The sequence below is a fragment of the Megalobrama amblycephala genome, linkage group LG14 (genome assembly GCF_018812025.1).
Source record: "Megalobrama amblycephala isolate DHTTF-2021 linkage group LG14, ASM1881202v1, whole genome shotgun sequence".
Lineage (NCBI taxonomy): Eukaryota > Metazoa > Chordata > Actinopteri > Cypriniformes > Xenocyprididae > Megalobrama > Megalobrama amblycephala.
In genome coordinates this window covers 32,082,877-32,101,137 of record NC_063057.1, presented here as the reverse complement: position 1 = coordinate 32,101,137, position 18,261 = coordinate 32,082,877, and the positions used below count along the sequence as shown (strand labels likewise).

The 18,261-nt window shown below is 39.4% G+C and overlaps 1 long non-coding RNA gene across 1 annotated transcript; it reads left to right on the top strand.

Annotated features, from left to right (window-relative positions):
* Positions 1-4,565: 4,565 nt before the first annotated feature.
* On the top strand, positions 4,566-6,324 carry LOC125246217. Its single transcript, XR_007179779.1, has 3 exons — positions 4,566-5,553; positions 5,702-5,763; positions 5,838-6,324. It is a non-coding gene; the product is annotated as an uncharacterized LOC125246217 (long non-coding RNA).
* Positions 6,325-18,261: the final 11,937 nt, after the last annotated feature.

Genomic DNA, 18,261 nt, shown 5'->3' with positions numbered 1-18,261 from the left:
TATTTTGTTAGAAATATTCACATTTAGCAGATTCTGTAAGGTTTATGTGAATTTATATTCACAGCTGTTTGCATTTGGCAGATGTTTTCATTCAAAGACACTGATTTATGAATCTGTTCATGCAAATAAACCCGCGATACGCTGTTTTAGCTACAGGAATTATAATCAGATGTTTGTGTTCTTTCAGTATTTGGATTTCATGATCACAGTACATGTTTTTCTGAATGAATCTGATCTGAATCTTTTACAGTAATCATTGATGTAATGATGTAATCTCTTGACATTTGATATTCAACAGTGCTTTGATCTGCCTGCACTGACACTATTCTTTAAGAGCTGCTGTGCAGCCAAAATTATATACCAGTTATCAATGTAAAGCTGTTTTGACACAATCTGCATTGTAAAAAGAGCTATATAAATAAAGGTGATTTGACTTGACTTGACTTGATGTAATCAGTGTTTTTACTGTATGTTACTGTACTGAATATATAGTAAAGGAATCTACACTCTGAGCCTGTGTGAAGCATTACTTCACCTGTCCTGACTTGATAAACCAAACCCAAACAATTATTATTCAACTGGTTTATGCTGCTCTCCCTCTCCACCTGATTCTCCAAATTCAAACGGGTTTAAAGGGAGGAGAAACATGGATCATTTGTAACTCTCACTCCATATAAGAACAGAACAGAGAATTCTGTACATCCAAACTTAATTTTATTGTGTTCCTTTAACTCAACCTGTTCGTAATCACATCGATATCTATAGGCACAGCTGATTCCACCTAGACCAAACATATCAACACTGTCACACATTACCATGCCAAACACTCATAGAGATGTCAGGACAGAACTAAATTATACACCCCTGCGTGATATGATGTTATATCACTATAATTAAACTCTGTGTGTGATTGAAGAGATTGAGATGGAGTGGAGAAAGAAAATCACACATCCAGAAAACTGCTGGAGCCTCAGAAATCACAGAGCAGCAGAAAACAAGAAGACAGAGAGAGAAACTAAGGCCAGAAATGAGACACAAACCAGCAGATCACAAGAGAGAAGAAGACAGAGACTTGAGAGATGTGAGAGTATGGAGAAAAAGCCAAACTGTGAGTGTTTGATCATTATGAAACTCATAATTCATCACATTTTAGTTTGTTTTAAATTGAGAACATAATCCCATAAATTCAAAACAATGTGTATGACAATAATCTGATGTATATTTGTGATTTCTAGTATAATGTGATCCAGACGAGCCTGTAGAACAACACAGAGTTCAGATACCAGCAGCTGAAGACCTGAATCATCATCATCATCATCATCATCATCATCAGTCTGTTCAGATCCTGGACTCTTACAGACTCATCTGATCACTAACAACATGATATATGAACAGCTTCTCTATTTTATACTGTACAAACTGTATATTCTTTTATTTAGTATGTGTGTAGTATGTAAATTAGTATGTTTTTAAGCCATTTGATTTACGTTGTAATACTCTGTCATTTTACACATTTGTACATAACCATTGACTTGATATTTAAGACCGCATTAAATTTTATAATGCTCGCCTTTGTGTACATGTATATCATTGTTTCTGTCTTCAGTCACATGACATTTATACTGTAGTTCAGTTTCACTGTTGGCTCTTTCGGCGGTGGACAGGGGTCAGTATGGGCACCCTGACGGGTCAGCAGCTCCATAAGTGTGTATTCTGACACCTTTCTATCAGAACCAGCATTAACTTCTGGAGCAGTTTGAGTTACAGGAGCTCGTCTGTTGGATCGGACCACACGGGTCAGCCTTCACTGAGCCTCGGCCGCCCATGACCCTGTCTCCGGTTCACCACTGTTCCTTCCTTGGAGCACTTTTGATAGATACTGACCACTGCAGACCGGGAACACCCCACAAGAGCTGCAGTTTTGGAGATGCTCTGATCCAGTCGGTCTAGCCATCACAATTTGGTCCTTGTCAAACTTGCTCAAATCCTTACGCTTGACCATTTTTCCTGCTTCTAACATCAACTTTGAGGACAAAATGTTAACTTGCTGCCTAATATATCCACCCACTAAGTTTCTTACATTTGTGATCTGTGAAATACTGTTTTTGTAGATATATTCATCCGTTCTTGTCCTGTATAGAGTCTCTGGGATGATGTAGAGTTTTTCAACATCTCTGTCCCGTTTGGGTCCTTTATTATTATTGGTTCAATAAAGTTCCAGACAGAAATAGTCTGTTCACATTTCAGCTTTATCATCGTTTGTTCCAGTTCAGGTCATATAAAGGAGAGGTTATTATGGTGACCATAAGTCTGAGTGGACATCCATGACATGTGGAGTCCCTCAATCTTTGGACCACTCCTGTTCAACCTATATATGAGTCAAATAATGAGACAGAATCAAACTATCACAGCTATGCAGATGACAGTCAGATTTATCACCAATCACCTAATGACTACTGCCCCATTGACTCTCTGTGCCAATGCATTGATGAAATTAACAGCTGGATGTGCCTAAACTTCCTTCAGTTAAACAGACAAACTGAAGTCATTGTGTTTGGAAACAAAGATGAAGTTCTCAAGGTGAACACACACCTTCACTCTAGAAAATCATGTCAGGAATCTTATTCTGGAGTCAGAGCTGAGTTTCAGTAGTCATGTAAAGACGATCACTATATCAGCATATTATCATCTCAAGAATTAGATGGTTTGTCTCCAGTCAAGACTAGAGAAACTGGTTCATGTTTCATCTCCAGCAGGGTGGATTATTGTAATGGACTCCAGAAACACCATCAGACATCTGCAGCTCATACAGAACACTGAACAGAAGCAGAAAACATGATCACATCACAGCAGTCCTCAGGTCCTTACACTGACTTCATTAGAGTTGATGTTAAAGTACTGTTACGTGTTTATTAATAATAGTCTCAATACATTACAGAAATGCTCTGAATATAAACAGATCAGTCAGATCATCAGGATCACATCAGTTAGAAACACCAAGGGTTCGCTCTAAACAAGTCTTTCAGTTATTACGTCACACATAGTTGAAGGAGATTCCAGAAGAGATCAGATGAGCTCCAGCAGTGTTCACACCTATGGGAGTGGCAGAGTAAGATCTCATCTAAGGTTTGTATGTGGGCGAGTGGGGTTTCCTGGTATGAGAGGAATCACTAATTCACAAACCTGGAATGAACTGAATGTAAACAATGAAATCAACTGGAATTAAATGGAAAAATATAATGAACGTGAAGGCAGAGGTGTGGTGATAAGAAGTGGAAAAGTGCATTTTCTCCTCAATGCATCTTGGAACAATAGTTCATTACACATTAGAATATTTTAGTGAAGTTAATAAACGTAATTTCAGGAGGAGAACGCCCATCTAATCTTCCTAATAATACCAAGGTATAAAACCAGCATCTTACCTCTTCCTGTTGTTAGTTCTTTCGGCATCCCTCCTCCTCCCCTTCTCCTCCTTTTTGTACAATTTTGCCTGTTATAGGGGGGCAATCGGAGCTCAAAAATATCTTCTCCGAGCAAATCAGCAAGTCAAATCTGTTTACCACTTACGCTAAGATTATATGGGCACACAAACTCATGAATCTCTTAAGTTCAGCACAGTTCTATTGAGTTTATAAGCTGTCAGACGAGTCCAAACATGATGCAGTTACATGTTAGAAACACACGAGAAGATAAAAGAGACTCGAGACAGAATCATCTGTGCTCTAACAGACCCGACAGACCGCTTATTGATCAATCTGTGAAAGCTTGGTGCTTAAACCAGACACACTAAAGTAAAGATGAACAAATGAACAGAGAATCAGTGACTGAAATAATGACAAAGTGATAAATCAGCTGATATTTAACTATTTAACTGACTGTATAAAATATATGTCATTTGTATGCCATCATTACATCAGCATTATATAGTTTTCAGCTCTGGATCATTAGATATCTGTGTCAGTCTCTGAAACACATATCAGTTTCAAAAATACCTTGCATAATACAATATACAATGCAGTAATACAGAGTTACACTAACACAACTGGAAAACAGGTCAATCCTTTGAGTTGAAAGAAGTTCTTTCTGCAGAGAAAGTATTTGAAACTCGATATCAAGAGGGTGTGGATCCACAGCTTCAGATCGAATATACAGTGGTGTGCGAAAGTTTGGGAACCACCACTGTGAAAATGTGAATAGTTTTAACAAAATAAGAGAGATCATACAAAATGCATGTTATTTTTTATTTAGTACTGTCCTGAGTAAGATATTTTACATAAAAGATGTTTACATATAATCCACAAGACAAAAAAGTAGCTGAATTTATTAAAATATCTCTATGTCATAAGTCATAAGTATGTGAAGCATTGATTCTCAATACTGTGTGTGGTTACCTGATGATCCACGACTGTTTGTGTGTTTTATGATGGTTGTTCATGAGTCTCTTGTTTGTTCTGAGCAGTTAAACTGAGCTCTGTTCTTCAGAAAAATCCTCCAGCTCCTGCAGATTCTTCAGTTTTCAAGCATGTTTGCATATTTGAACCCTTTCCAGCAGTGACTGAATGATTTTGAGATCCGTCTTTTCACACTGAGGACGACTGAGGGACTCAAACACAACTATTAAAAAAGGTTCAAACATTCACTGATGCTCCAGAAGGAAACACGACGCATTAAGATTCGGGGGGTGACTGGTTTTTACAGTCATCTTTGATCATATTTACCAAGGGTGCCAATAATTCTGACCATCACTGTATACAATTCAAGCAAAAAATAATTGATTTTTTTTTTTTTTGATAGTTGAAATATGATCTGCTTTGAAAGATTCATCCTGCAATATAAATATGCATCTCAATTATCCAGATACAGAACTCAGAAAATTTACTGTCTGCAAGCAGGTTAGTTTAGTTTAGCTGCTTCATGGTCACATGACCAATTTCAGGTTTGTCAGTTCTCAGGATCACCACATGAGGTCGCCACTTTACCCTACTGCATTGATCAGTAATCTGTTATTTATGGATGACTGCTTTGAATTATCTCATTCACACACTCTGTTAGACTTCACTGAGAACTAATTAGTATGTGCTTTTTTGCTTTGATTTAAATATGTTTCATTGTGTGTTTTTCAGTAAGAAAATCAATAATCACTCATTTGTGAACCTTTGATTAATTATATCTGACCTGAAAACAGAGAAGAATGTTAAATATTTCAAAATCTAAAATGTTTTCTAGGTTTATCTCAGATTGTGGACTCTTGGCCTGCACTGTATATCTGATCACTCTATAATACTAATATTTGTCCAGTCAGAACTACATGATTTCTCTTAAATAATATATATTTTGTGTTTCAGATGTTCTCTGAAACTTCAAAATGAGAAAAATAAGACTTTATTCCAGTAATATGACAAGAAAACTAAACGCAGTTAAAGAAAAAGAAAAGACAGATGAATCCAAACCTGCGCAGAAGAAAAAAACAATGAATAGAGGAAAAGAAAATGTCTGTGGATTCAGAAAACATCAAAATCTGCAGCATAAAAACAGACAAATATCGACCAAAGTGTAAGAAAGTTTGACACTGAACACAATATCTGGATATGATGTGGATGTTTATAAGATTTGTGTTACATTGGGCTTTAAGTTAAACTGAATACATATAATTGAATGAAAGTGAAATCCTGCGACTCACTCAAAGCTTGTTTGATTTCAGTCTCTGTTGATCCAGACGGACCTGAACAGCGTCGCTCTAATGAAGAGAAATTCAGAGATGAGGTGAGAGATTCACTCATGATCACAGAATAAATCTGCACATGTTTTAATTTCTAACATTGTGTTTTTCTCTTCAGAAAGCAGCAGTTTTTCTCTTCTAACCGGCAGGATGTTCTTCATCGCTTTCAGTCGATGATTCAGAATGAGACTGGAACACAAAACTCTAATATTTTCCTGTGAAAACACTGTGTTTGTAAGTTCATGACTGTCACTGCACTGAACTGTGTTAAACTGGGGCAGAACTGTCCTTCTGTTTCAGCTGCTGTTCATGGCAGAGTTTTATCAGTTGTGACTTCACTTTATTCTGACATCTTTAAACGTGTCATTACTTTACTTCCGTTCAGAAGCTGTTTTTATCCAAGTGTCTCGTTCATGATCTCTGTTTTTGAGCTGCATGAAGCACATGATCAGCAGGGATTCATGTCTGTATTATTTGATTCTGGTGAACTCTTAGTGAAGGTCATGAAAGTGGATTTACTACATTACACCTGAAAGTGTTCTCAGATCAAATGTAGTCTTAAATGTTTTTGCAATGCTCAATAAATATTTAATTTAGCTAACAGACATGATTGTGTAACCTCACTTGACACAAAACAAGAACAGTCTATAGAATATAAAGCAATGTTGATTAATACATGTGCTGGTTATTTACAATTTACTAGTGTTATTGTAATTAGATTAGTGAAGATAATTAATAAAAGCTACTTAAACGTTAATTGAACTAATGTCTAATCCTGGCTTAATCTAAACTCTGTCTGTGAAACCAGGCCTTAATTCTATTTAATGCAGTTGCTTCTCTTTAATCTCAAATTCATTAAATCTTCAGAATTGACAGCATTCACTAATTATGTTCAAATATCAGCTGAATGCAGTTAACTGAGTTTATATATTAAAGCCTTATTAATCAGAAGCTAATTACAGTTTTTTACAATCGTTAGGACACATTTCTCAATACTTAGGCCACTTTTTCAAAACTCTTCACACAGTTCTCCTAACCAACTTTCATCTTGGCAAAGCAGTTCATTTCACATTCAAAATGCACTAAATCTACCAAAACACTTCATTCATGTCTCAAATCAACTCATTCTTCCAGAACACTAGCAAAGGTTTTCACTGAGCAAACACACTTTGTCAGTCATAAAATACTGACATAAAAACACGAACATCAGGTATCATTATACAATGTTTTCTTTTGTAAAATTTCTTAACAAAACAAAAATAACACTGTCTATTGTTTATAATTCACTGCAGTTTGTTACATGAACCTTGTTTACATAACAGTACAAAATTATTCCTAAGTTTTCCTCTTTGAATGGATGATAATGAAATTGAAAAACGAATGCTTGTGTAGGTGTTCAGTTTCATCTTGCTTTGATAGTATTTGATTTTTTTTAGATTCAGCATATATTTCATTACAATATTACTGTAGGAATGTAGCAAATTGCTGTCTTACTCAGTTTTGTATTATGTTATTGTTTTGAACATAAGTTTAACAGTTTTGAAAACAGTATGTAAGCATGTGCAAATTGGCCTGTACGTACAAAGAGTTTTGGCAGTTGTTGTGTCTGAGTGAGAAAAGAATTCATGAAATTTAAGAAATGTAGTCATTGAATGCATTTTGTGCCAAAGCAATGATAACTGATCCTCAGTTTAGCCCACATAGACTTCTGTTGTGCTCACTGTGTGAAGAGTTTTGCAAAAGTGACCTAAGTATTGAGAAATGTGTCCTAGCGTCTGTAAAAAACTGTAAAACAACAGCACTGTGTTCAACATGAATTAGTTTATTAAAGTCTTTATATTTAGTTGAACTTGATCTCTTTATTCTCTGCCAGCTGAACTGAAAGAGTGAATGAAAATATAATTTATTAAAAAACTAATATTGCCACATTGATGACTCAAATAGTGTGCACTCCAGCGAGTTCGTTGTTTAGCAAAAGTACAGCAAACTGATTGTTGGCGAGTGTGATGGCACTGGCTTTATAGCGTATATGAAACATACATCAATCATTGTGGTTCAACCAATAGCAGGCCAATGAGGGTCAAGGTTGGAGATGTGCAGTGTGACGTCTGTACTGGAAGAAAACACAAAGCCGTCAAGTCCTGTCTGATGTGTCTGAACTCTTACTGCCAAAATCACCTTGATCAACATGAGAGTTGGTTTAAAGGAAAGAGTCACAATCTGACTGAAGCCACTGGACGACTGCAGGAGATGATCTGCCAGAAACATGACAAGATCCTTGAGGTTTTCTGCCGCACTGATCAGAAGTGTATATGTGTGCTCTGTATGGATGAACATAAAAACCACATTACTGTATCAAGCTGCAGCACAGAGGACAGAGAAACAGGTATGAACTTAAAGAGGTCTCATAATGATCATTTACAGGTTCATATTTTTTGTATTTCTACTAGAATACATTTATATCATTTAATGTCTGTTTTCACCCTCTCTCTAAACACTGTTTTAATTTTAGTTTCTTTAAAACCCACCTTCCGAAAATCGCAGTCGGTTCTGATTGGTCAGCTGGTCTCAGTCTGTTGTGATTGATCTACTGCGTAGACTGTGTGTCGGAAATATAAGGCGCCTTACCATAAATAGCAATTGGGAGGTGGAGGAATGCCGGAAGAATAGAGTGGTGCAGGTATGACATCATGTTGTTGGCCAGTCGGCAGTTAGTATCACTCTGGTTCCATCAACAAAATCCCAATAGGATTTTTCCATAGGCTTGTGGTTTATCGCCAAAAAAAAAAAATTAAAAAGATAAAGGTAGGCTATAAACAAACTACACCACAGTCCCATGACTTGTCACCATCACTAAGCTTCCTACAACTCTTTTGTTTTTTATCTAAAAACAATTTCCCAGAACCTTTGAGTTAGAATAGTTTATAAGAGCACCGTTATGAGCATAATGAGACTGTAAAAGTGGACTGAGTTTACCTGTTTGACGTGATGATGTTTAATCTCCCCAGCCTCTGTAGTCCCATTTAGCCACTTGTTAGCAACTGCCTTTTTCAAGACACGTCACAGCTTCAAAAGATCTCAAGTGGGGTAATACTGTTGTTTTTTATGTTGTAGAATAAAACGTAAAAGTGTCTTGATCTTGTGTTTTCCACAAACCTCATTTCAGCCATTTAAACAAAATCCCATTCAAAAAAACCCATTGACTTCAGGACAGAAGTGCTAAACTGCTATCTCATTTGCGTGTTTGGCCTACAAAGTGTTGTCATAACTGCACCACTCTATAACTGTTGCTTATATACAGTATTATTTGTTATTATGATTGACAGGACTGAATGATTAGGCTCCTCCCAAACCTACGGTTGTAACCTCATTTATAACATCTGACCTGCATCGAACTGCACGGTTCAAAATGCAGTCATTGTAATAATGGTGAGAACAACATGAGGTTAAGGTTGTATACGGTTAAGGAATAGTGTTAGAAGTAAATATTAACCATCAAGTTGGTCTGCATTAGGAAGGCCGAAAAAGGGGTTTAGATTTGGGGTGGTAAAAACAGGGTCTCTTGGACATGACGACGACACACTACTAACACAACTCAACCAGGCCTCGACCTTTTATTTAGCTCATGCTCTGGGCAGGAGTGATTTAAATGACGAATATTGTGACATGTTCATTCCTGGAAGAAAACTTGTTCAGGTAGTTCAGAATCAGTGACACCGATATAGAGAATAACTGCCGCTGGAGGGACTTCAACATCACACACTTCTCTACTATATAGTAGCCGAAAAACAGTATGTGACAAAAGATGTCTGAATTCTCAGTACTCATAAAAGAGTAGGCAAAAACTACTACTTCTGGTGAGATTCTGAAGTGTGCATATTGTGGACACTTTACTATACCATGAGGCAACAGGAGAGGATTTGTGGCAGTGAAGTGGATCACATGATATTGACAACATGGCAAATGTTGTACGTCTAGATTACATTAATACTACACACATTCATACTATATAGAACATACTTTTAGCAGTCACAAAGTAATTACTTATTCAAAATAAGTACCTACTCAAGAGATTATGAAATCCCGATAAAACTAGGCATTGATGAAATAATGCTGACACTAACCTCACCATGCAAGATCTTTAACCCCTCAATCTCACCACTTCACTGATACTGAATTCATATCTGTTTACTTGATGATTCATGTGATGTTTCTCCTGTTATTGGTTTGTCCTTTAGCACCAGCTGAAGGAGACACAGAGATTGTTCCAGCAGAGGATCCAGCAGAGAGAAAAAGATCTTCAACAGCTGAGAAAGGCTGTGAAGTCTCATAAGGTGAGTCTGGAGAAGAAGAGAAGTTTGAGAAGTCTCAGTCAGGACTCACTGAAGCCACTGTGTGATTGTGATGTGTGTCCTAACAGCGCTCTGCACAGACAGCAGTGGAGGACAGTGAGAGAATCTTCACTGAGCTCATCCGCTCCATTGAGAGAAGCCTGCTCTGAGGCCACACAGCGGATCAGAGATCAGGAAAAGACTGCAGTGAGTCGAGCTGAAGGACGACTGGAGCGACTGGAGCAGGAGATCAATTGATCTGAGGAGGAGAGACGCTGAGCTGGAGCAGCTTTCACACACACAGGATCACATCCATTTCCTGCAGGTAACAGAGATCTAGAAGAACAGGATCATAGTGGACTTGAGCTAGAGACTCACAGAGAAACATTTCATGAGAGCAGAATGAGCCTTTGACTGAAGTGTTGATCTGTGTGTTCGGTTATTATATAATCATCAGTCAGACTCTCATCTGATCATCTTCTTTTGAGAAAAACACACTTACAAATGCAGTTCAGCTCTGGAAATCTCTTAGGAAACATTTTTCTGAAAGATATATTGAGCTTCCAGACAGCAACAGTTCAAAACTTCACTAATATTGAAAGTTTTTTTTTTGTTTGTTTGTTTGTTTGTTTCAGATTCACCCTGATAGATTTCCCATCATCTCTTCACTCATCCTTTTAAAATCTATAATATAGGATAATAAAATGTTATAATAATTTTGCATTATTAATTGTTGGTAACACATTGATGAACTTGACAGTGAAGTTCATAAACAGGAAGTGTTTCAGCATATTTAACACTTTGAGGAGAGTTACTAAAGATCAACAAGAGCTGCTCAAATCTGACAGCAGTGCAGGTTATTGGCTGAAGTGTGGAGGTGATGAGCTTTGATTTCTGTTTTCTGTAGAGTTTCCAGTCTCTCTCAGCTCCTCCTGAATCTACAGACATAAATGACGATCCCTTCAGTTCTCTCTCCTCTTTTGATGTTGTGAGAGAATCTGTCCATCAGCTGAGAGACAAACTGGAGGATTTCTGCAAAGAGGAGCTCAAGAAGATCTCTGACCAGAGGTAAAGTCCTGGAGATTCATCTTGCTCTTTCAGAAATGATTCCTCCATCATCTCATATCATGTAGAAGATCATATTAGAAATGTCTTAGGAATGGATGCAGGGATGATTTTCTCTTGACATGATAATCACACTCTTCATGTCTGTTGAATTTCCACAGTCACTTTCCAACCAACATTGTTCCCAGGACCAGGAATTGACTTCCTACAATGTAAGTCACTAAGAAAACAAGCAGAAAAACTCACTGAGTGTGTTCATGTTCTTCCTGTAGAAGGAGAAAGAAAACATGACTGAAGAGTTTTATAGTTGATCATGTAAATGATGATTTGCACAGGATATCTGGTAAACTGTACTGAGACACTGCTGATATATTGAACATGAAGAGTTCAGATACATTAAAAGATCAGATTCATAATTCCTGATTCTGATGTGTTTTATCTCCATCAGATTCCCATCAGCTCACTCTGGATCTGAACACAGTGAATAAACGCCTCCGTCTGTCTGAGAATAACAGAGTGATTACTGTCACTAACACAGAGCATTTGTATCCTGATCATCCAGACAGATTTAATCTATATCAGCAGGTGTTGTGTAGAGAGAGTGTGCGTGGACGCTGTTACTGGGAGATTGAGTGGAGTGGTGGTGAATATGGTGTGGATATATCAGTGTCATATAAGAGCATCAGCAGGAAGGGACGGGGTAATGAGTGTGTGTTTGGAAATAATGATCAGTCCTGGAGTTTGTACTGCTCTTCCTCCAGATACATATTCTATTACAATAACATAAAGACTGAACTCCCTGTAAAGTCCATCAGCAGGAGAATAGGAGTGTATGTGGATCACAGTGCAGGAACTCTGTCCTTCTACAGTGTCTCTGGAGACACAATGATCCTCATCCACACAGTCCAGACCACATTCACTCAACCGCTCTATCCTGGGTTTAGTGTTTATTATAAATCATCAGTGAAATTGTGTAAATGAATCTGAATAGTAATAAGTCAATGTCTTATCAACTTCCTGCTTCGCTACTGTTCGGACGCTCTTGCTTACAGCTCCGTGCTTTGCTCTATTGCTTTCATATTTTATCTCCTAATTTTAACTACAGCAAATCAGCACAGTGCTCAAACGACAAATCTTGGCACCAACAAACTTTTTAACTGGAAGAATTGCTACAAAAAAGGGGACTTTTATCTAACCAGCCTCCCACTGACGGTAACCATCAGCTTACATTCCGGAGAAGGGAAAACACAGCTGCCTACATCCAAAAGCATTAGAAATAATATGCCTCCTCTGATTGAAGAATCTACCTGCTGCACAAACTGCCACAGACTTCTACAAAGGATTGCAGTTCTTGAAACAAAGTTACTTGCGGGACTATCAAACCAGACGGAACACACAACAGAGCTTCGTCTAGAATCTAGAATCTAATGCTCCTAAACAGACCGTACTGAGTGCCGAAACTGATCAACATACCCAGCCAGCAATGACATGTGGGGCCCAGATGAGGGCTTCTTGGGCGGCAAATGTGGGCCCCATTATGGGCTTGCACCCGGGATCCACATTGGGGCAAGCCGTGGAAGCCCAGACGTACTAAAAGTGGGACCTGTAAGGGTACTGTATGGGTCTTAATTGGGCAATTCATGTCAGACCCATTTGGGCCCCACCTGCCCAAAGGGGTCCAAAGTGGGCTTTGCAACATGGCTACACAGATGGGCTTTAAATGGGATCTGTAAGAGTCTTATGTGGGTCCTAACTGGGCAATTCATGCCAAACCCATTTGGGCCCCACCTGCCCAAAGAGGTTTAAAGTGGGTTTGCAACCGGGATCCACATGGGGGCCAGCCGTGGATGCCCAGATGGGTTTTAAGTGGGATCTGTAAGGATCTTATGTGGGTCTTAACTCGGCAATTTATGTCAGACCCATTTGGGGCCCACCAGTCTGAAGGGGTTTAAAGTGGGCTTGCACCCGGGATCCACATGGGGGCCAGCCGTGGATGCCCAGGTGGGTTTTAAGTGGGATCTGTAAGGATCTTATGTGGGTCTTAACCGGGCAATTCATGACAGACCCATTTGGGCCCCACCTGCCCAAAGGGGTTTAAAGTGGGTTTGCACCCGGGATCCACATGGGGGCCAGCCATGGATGCCAAGGTGGGTTTTAAGTGGGATCTGTAAGGGTCTTATGTGGGTCTTAACTGGGCAATTTGTGTCAGACCCATTTGGGCCCCACCTGCCTAAAGGGGTTTAAAGTGGGCTTGCACCAGGATTCAACCGTGAATGCCCATATGGGCTTAAAGTGGGCTCTGTAAGCATCTTATGTTGGTCCTAACTGGGCAATTCATGCAAGGTAAGCCCAACCATTCATTTAAGGAAACAATCTAAGAAAAATTAAAACGAAGAATGAATGTAAGTACAAGATAAATACAAGACACTTGATGCTTTTGTTACGGTACACAGGAGGCAGACACAGATGTAACAGGTATTGGTAGTTTTATTGACCACAGTAGAGCAGGAGATAACAGACAGGTGAGTGAACTGGATGCAGATGATATAGAACTGGTAGTATGAGGAATAGTTACTGTCCTTTCCATTGCAGGTAGAGATACGCTGGAGCTTGGAGATCGCTGGAGTAACTTGGAGCTGGCTGGAACACACCCACACAGCAGACGAGGCACACAGAGGGAAGGAGACACGCTGGAGACAGGTGAGTATACGAAGAGGAGTCCTTGAGGTAAGCATAACAGGAAGTATATGCGAACAAGACCGGACATAGAGTGCTGTGTGCGTGTGCTCTATATAGTGCTGTTGATGAGTGGGGTGATGAGGTGCAGGTGGCGGTGATCAGTACTCTGGAGATAGCGTGCGTTGTGATTGGGTGATGTTGGAACCTGACGTGTCTGTGACAGCTTTGAACTGCAAGAAATATATTAAATTGAACAACAAAAATTATCTTTAAAAAACAATGTCACAACATACGGTAAACTAAAAAATATATTTTTAAAAAAATCTCTGAAAAAAACCCCCTCCAAAAATACAATACAAAATACACTCATTATATAATACATTGAACAACAAACATAATCTTTAACAATTTAAATTAAAGCCTTATCCCAGGAACATCACGGTTGATGCTCATGATGCCAAACCACTCAGATGTTCCTGGGAGTCATAAGGCTGATATTAATTCAGCTCCATCAAATTGGCTGTGCTTGTTTTACTTTCATATACTTAAAAATGTAGGTAATTATATTATTATTATACAATTATCATTTATTTAGCTCCTTTGTCAGAATATTTTACGAGTTTTAATAATTCTTATATTTTTATAATAAGATATCTGCAGCTATATTTGCTCTTTGGGTTATGCAAGCAAACAAAACTCAACCTTAGTCAATATTTATCCTTCATTTTGTATTAGCTGCTAGTGCAGTTGTAACTGCAACACTACAACTAACGATAGAAGCCAGCAAGATGCACAGGGAGACCGGGAGACCGACAGTATAATGTTTACAAGCCCAAAACATTTGAGACTGTTTGCTTACACATTTAGTTTGATTTGATTTGTTCCAATTTATTCTTAGAGCAAAAGGTGGGGACAGTGCAATATGTTGAAGTATGTGTTATGCAATATGTGCAATATGTTTTTATGTTTAAAGCATGAGGAAGGGTTCGGGATGGAACCAAACTCTGAATCTGATATTGACTCAGATGAATTTGAAGTGAAATAATGATGAATATATTTTATATCATATCACCGTTATTGAATAAAAGTATATTGTGATATATTGATACTGAATTATTGTCCAGCCCTATAGCTAAACCAAACCCGCTGTTTTTCCTTTTGGTTAGATTCTACATCAGATTAAACAGCACAAACCAAAAATACAGACTACTGTACAATCTGCAGTGTTATTTTTATGGCAACATAATATTTCAACTTACCTTAATTTTATGGAAAAATTGGCGTTGGTCGGAAGAAATATGCACTTCACCTCCAAGTCACAGCCAGCTTGCTTTCCGATTCCGAATGGACTGTTAACGTTTTGAGCGCGAAACACGGCCTTTGCATACAGGCCCCAGAGATGTCCGAACTGCCTGACCAAATAACAATTTAATACAGTAAAATTCGTAAATTAAAGGATATGTGAGAGAATTAACAAATGACTTAACTGCTTCGCTGGCTTCATTATGAATGAGCCTAATTAGGTGTTGTTGTGCATAACAGGCAGTGGTGGAGAGTACTGAAAATCTGTAGTCAAGTACAATTAAGTGCATTGCTAAAATATTACTCAATTACGAGTAAAAGTACTGGTGTTAGAGAAATACTCAAGTAAAAGTACAGTTTGTAAAAAAAAAACTAAAAATAAAAAAAAACTAAAAAAAAAATTAAAAAGAAAATATTCAGAGTATTAGTTACTTTTAACCACTGATGTCACCGTCACTTCTCCAGACTAGGGCTGGAAATTGTGTGTTTTCCTTTACCAGAAGTTAACATGCCAACAATCTATTAATCATTAATAATTGATAAGATGCAAAACAAGTGTTTTTCCCTCATTTTTTTCTCATTTAAGTTTTTATTTCCTTATTAAGCAAATGTCTCCGGCAGACAAAAAACTAAATTACATGAGGAGCCACGACTATTGATTAAATATCCATGAATACATTTTTAACTGGTTAAATTCTTCATTCAGAATCAATGAAAGATCAATCATTAACGTCCTTTTTTTGTTTTGTTTTGTTTTGTTTTCCGTCCTCATGACCCGGTTTTCATCGGCTTGTTTGCTATCAAATCACCTTACTGGCTACAAAAATGCAGATAAAAGGTTTGGATATGAATTAAAATTGTACTCAGTACTCAACTATGATTTTAAAAGTAACTTAGTAGATTACTGTCACAGACACGTCAGGTTCCAACATCCACCAATCACAGCGCACACCGTCTCCAGAGTACTGATCACCGCCACCTGCACCTCATCACTTCACTCATCAACAGCACTATATAGAGCACACGCACACAGCACTCCATGTCCGGTCTCGTTCGCATATACTTCCTGTTATGCTTACCTCAAGGACTCCTCTTCGTATACTCACCTGTCTCCAGCGTGTCTCCTTCCCTCTGTGTGCCTCGTCTCCTGTGTGGGTGTGCTCCAGCCAGCTCCAAGTATCTCCAGCGATCTCCAAGCTCCAGCGTGTATCAACCTGCAACGAAAAGGACAGTAACTATTCCCTGCATTATCTTCTGAACATCATCTGCATCCATTCTACTCACCTGTTTGATATCCATTGCTCTACTGTGGTCAATAAACTACCCATACCTGTTTACATCTGTGTCTGCCTCCTGTGTACCTTAACAATTACATGGATTAATGAATATTACAAGTAAAAGTACAGGCTTGAAAATCTACTCATAAAAGTACAAGTACCCCAAAAAACTACTTAATTACAGTAATCTGAGTATTTCTAATTAATGACTTCCACCTCTGATACCAGAAACCGTCTCAGGTTACGTATGTAACCATGGTTCCCTGAGACAGGGAACGAGACTCTGCGTTGCCACGCTTTGGGGAACGTCACACGTGACTCGGTGTCTGAAAAACCAACTATCCAACAACGCCAATGCTCATTGGCCGGCGACAGCCTATGACGTCATAGGGGCGCGACCTGGATGTATAAAAGCGCGCCCGCGGGAGCAGTCATTATCCATCGTCTTGAAGGGACTGCCCAGCAGGCCGCCTGAAGCATGGCAAAGGAACGCAGAGTCTCGTTCCCTGTCTCAGGGAACCATGGTTACATACGTAACCTGAGACGTTCCCTTTCGAAGGGAACTCAACTCTGCGTTGCCACGCTTTGGGGAACGATATACCAACACCGCCATGATTAAGGAGAGTGCCTGCCAAAAAATATGGCTGAGGCAAAGACCTCAAGGCAGTTCTCAAACTGCCCAGCAACTCCCCCTCGGGTCACACCAGGCTGTCAGTGACAGCATTCCCTTTGGCCAACAGCCCAAGCTGAACTTCCAAAAGGCTACTACCTTTCTCTCTCAACAAATAGAGCCTAAAGAAATCGCTAAGGCGTCCGGGACCCACTTTCCCGAAGGAAAAAGTGGACCCTTTAAGGGAATGTGGCCAAGGAACCAAAGGGAACCTCGGCCAGCCACTCTTGAGGGGAACGGGGTCACCCTCATTGCCACCAGGGAGGCCGACCTGGTCTTCTATGGGAACAGACTTAGTCCAGGCCAACCCTGTCTGAATACAGAGCCTCTTAGAATGCATTCTTGAAGAAGAAAATAGGTAAGAGTGACTGCAGAAAGGCAGAAACCAGCTCAGACCCACGCGTAGAGACGGGCATCCTGGAGAGCAGAACTCAGCTGAATGCTATGAACCCTGAAGGCTGTGCGCTGAAAACCCTGAAAAGGGGAGCACAAACCAGCCTAGGGCTGATTCTTAAGATGGGGCCTGATGAAGGCCTAACCATCATAACCAGCTTAGGGAGCTAAGCACTATTACCAAACCCAACCCCAAGGGGGAAGCGCAGAGCTCACCTAACAGGTAGACTATGCCAAGAGCACATAATCATGGAGGCCCGAGAGGGACTTACAACATGACAACAGAAGTACACTCCAGAAACAACCCGTTTTAGTAAAACGCCTTTCTGAAAACCTGTCTAACGTACAGAGACAGATAACTTCCATGGCAGCCGTGGGAAAGCTGCACAGTGCTCCTTAATAATCCACCCAACACAATCCGACAAGCAGTGTACTCAGTAAAAAACACTTTTTACTCTTTAAACAAGAGGAGTACAGCGTACGCCAACACGTATTAAGGAAGGCCTGGAAGGCCTATAACCTCAACAAACACGTGGCATCAGCTCGTGGTAGTGTTTAGGTCCCAAGCCAGGTAAACAGCCTGCAAAAGAGGGGGGTTGAATCTACCACTTGGGCCCCTGGCCAGCGAAAGTGTATATGACTAGTTCTCAGAGAGAAATACACCCAAAAAAAACATCAGTATGTCCAAAAAAGGCGGCCCGCAGGCTTAGCATCCTTCAGGACACACGGCGTAAGTCTCGTGGCCGTTTCCAGGAGCACAAAGATCCAACCTAAACGCTAGGTGGCTCTTAGCTCAACTAGAATCATCGACTCAGAGGCAACAAT